The following is a 2,907-nucleotide window of genomic DNA, read 5'->3' as shown; positions in this document are numbered from 1 at the left end:
GCTCCCCGCCTCCCGCAGCAGCTTCCCGGCGACAGACGGACAGTCCCGCCCTGCGGCCGCGCCGCGCCGGGACCGGTCGTGAGCGCTCCGGTGCGGGCCCTTACCGCGCTCCCGGGCCGCCCGGAGGCCCGGAAGAGCCCGTCAGTCCTCCCCACTCGCGCTCTATGGGCCGCCAGTCCTCCGGAAGTGCCCGTCAGTCCTCCGAACTCTCGCTTGCAGGGAGAGTTGCCAGAAAACCTCGCCGCGGCCGGGGCTCCGCAGCCACTGCGGGTCTGGACGTTGGTAACGTGTGCGGGTGGTGATTGGATCTTTCTTAATCGCTGTTCTCCCCATTGTGTAGTAATGATCTGTCCTTCTCGCTGTTGCTCTTGTTGGTTCCAGGCCAGCATCCCACTCCCTGTCTCTCTCTTCCGCAGTCCTCTCCTGCTCTCTGGCTCCCTGCTGCTCATCTCTCTTCTGGATGCCTCTGTGCTGCCTCCTCTCTTTCCTGATAACTCTGGCCTGCTCCCCATCACTGGCTTGGCGCTCTTTCCCACCTATCTGCCTGCGTCCTGTCCCTCACCTCATCTCTTGGTTGCTACTGATTCTGTCTCCATCAGTGCGCTGCTACCCGTCCCTTTTCTCCTCTCTGTCCTCTGTTCTCTCGTGAACGTTTTGCCTGTCGAGCTCCACACCCTCTCTCTGATGTTCTTTCCCGGTATAACCCTGTGCCCAGCTCCCTGTGCCATTCTGTCCTGCTGCATGGCCTTTTCCATTTCATCTCGTAGCCCCTCCTGTCCCACTCCATCTCTCCCTCTCTCATCCCCTCAATCCCTCTGCCTTCTTGACCATCTCTTGCTCTCCCTCCTTCCCACCTTCCTTTCACCCCACATTTAATTTCTCTCTCTCTCTCTGTCTTTCCACTCATCTTTATCTCTCTTCCTCCCTGACCCTGTTTATTTTCCAGCATGCACCTGCAGGACTTCTCCTTGGTTTTCTAGTGATTTCTCCATCCCTAATTCCTCCACGGCCTCTCACTCCTTTTTGGCTTCCCAGCCCCTTTCAAACTCTAATGCCCATCAGAACTCACACCTTTCAGCATCTACATTTTTCTGGCCTGTGATTGCCCTGTGGCCTCCCAACACATTTTGGGGCCCTCGGAAATACTGCCCCCAAAAGAGTCTCTCGAAATAGTCCCTCCTGTAACACTCCCCCCCCTTTGAAATAGCAGCCCCCCCCCGAAAGAGTGTGGTCTGTAACACAACCCTGTCCCCATCTTGTAGATCCTCCCTCTCTCTGCCCTGTACCCTACCACTATTGTTGCCTTTCTCCATCCTTCTCTGTCCAGCTCCCTGTCCCTATTGATTAATTCCTCTCTCATCTTCTTGCACCTGCTGCTATTCCCTGCGATCTTCATCTCTCTTTCCTGCTCCCTGTCCCCAGTTTTTCATTTCTACCTTGCCCCTCATAGCCTGTCTGGACTTTTTCCTCGGTGTATTCCTCTCTGGCCAGCTCCCTTTTGCTATTTTTTATTTCCTCCCTGTCCATCTTGTTACACATACCTATTTTTTTCTTCTCTCTCCATGTGTCTCTGTGTCTTTCAGTCACTGTTCTTTAATTCCTCCCTCTTCCCTGTACCTTGCTGCTATTTTTCTCATTCTTCATCATGCTCTGTCTGGTGCTCTGTACCTATTTATTAATGACTCCCTCTTTGCTCAGCAGTCTGTCTCTTTTCCCCATTTAATTTTTGCCTCTGTCTGGCTCCTTGTCCCTGGTTTGTGAATTCCTTCCTCTGTGCCCCACACCCCATGTGATCTTTTCTCTTCTGTGGCCTGTTTCTGGCTGGTGCTCTGTTACTATTCAGTAATTCCTCTCCTGATGCCTCGTAGTCTGTCACTTTTGTCTTTTTTCCATCTCACTGTCTCTTGTTTCCCCTGTTTTAGAATTCCCCCCCTCTTCTTTGTGTATGCATCAGGATTAGTTTTTGGCTCCAGGTCTCTTCCTTTATGTGTCGCCGTCCCCGTTTCCTAATTCTTCCTTCTCTGCCCTGTCACTTGTAGCTGTGATTTGTTTTGTGTTCCTCCCCTGCCCTTTCCCTCTGTCGTTTGCTGTCCTGACTCCCCATCGCTGTTACTTTTTACTGTTCTTTGTAGCTTGTCTTTCTCCATCTTTCTGGGTCAAGTTCCCTGCCCCCTTTTCTTTTTTTCTTCATGTCTGTTGTGCTGGCCATACCAGGTGTTTTTTCTGCATCTCTATGCTGCCAACTTTAATCTCCAGAACACTCACGTTGTTCTCTATGCTAGCTAGGATGCCTGTTTAGTTCCCGATCCCCCGAGGACATCTGTAATGTGTTTAGATCCCTTCTGGATGAACAGATCATGTCCTTGAAAATTATTTGGGTCGTGCTGCTTGTCAGAAACCCTCCGATAACGTCACAACACTTCCCGAGGTCTCAGGTATTCACGGCAGCATGCTGTTAGGGTTAGGGGTTAGGGTTGGTTTAGGGCTTTAGGGTTAGGTTTAGGGTGAAAGTAGGGTTAGGGCCTAGGTTTAAGTTTAGGGTTAGGGTTAGTTTTAGGTTGCGGTTAGGGTAAGGGTTAGGGCTTAGGGTTAGGTTTAGGCTAAGGTTTAGGGTTACGGTGAAATTAGGGTTAGTATTAGGGTCTAGGTTTAGGGGTAGGGTTAGGGTTAGGCTAAGGTTTAGGTTTAGGGTGAAAGTAGTGTTAGGGTTAGGGCCCAGGTTTAGGGTTAGGGTTAGTGTTAGGTTGCAATTAGGGTTAGGGCCTAGGGATAGGGCCTAGGGTTAGGGTGAAATTAGTGTTAGGGTTGGGGTCTAGTTTTAGGTTTAGGGTTATGGTTAGGGTGCAATTAGGGTTAGGTTAGAGTTAGGGCCTAGGGTTAAGGTTAGGTTTAGGTTTAGGCTAAGGT

The 2,907-nt window shown here is 51.0% G+C and overlaps 1 protein-coding gene across 2 annotated transcripts in view; it reads right to left on the bottom strand.

The window, feature by feature from the left end:
- LOC113490710 (endothelial zinc finger protein induced by tumor necrosis factor alpha-like) overlaps positions 1-164 on the bottom strand; it is a 5,759-nt gene extending 5,595 nt beyond the window's left edge. For both annotated transcript variants that reach the window (XM_026867287.1, XM_026867291.1), the window contains exon 1: positions 105-164. The gene's annotated coding sequence lies outside the window, so the exon portion shown is untranslated. The remainder of the gene's footprint in view (positions 1-104) is intronic.
- Positions 165-2,907: the final 2,743 nt, after the last annotated feature.

Source organism: Athene cunicularia, unplaced genomic scaffold (genome assembly GCF_003259725.1).
Source record: "Athene cunicularia isolate RWA unplaced genomic scaffold, athCun1 SCF_225, whole genome shotgun sequence".
Classification (NCBI taxonomy): domain Eukaryota; kingdom Metazoa; phylum Chordata; class Aves; order Strigiformes; family Strigidae; genus Athene; species Athene cunicularia.
This window is presented reverse-complemented; position numbering and strand designations above follow the sequence as displayed.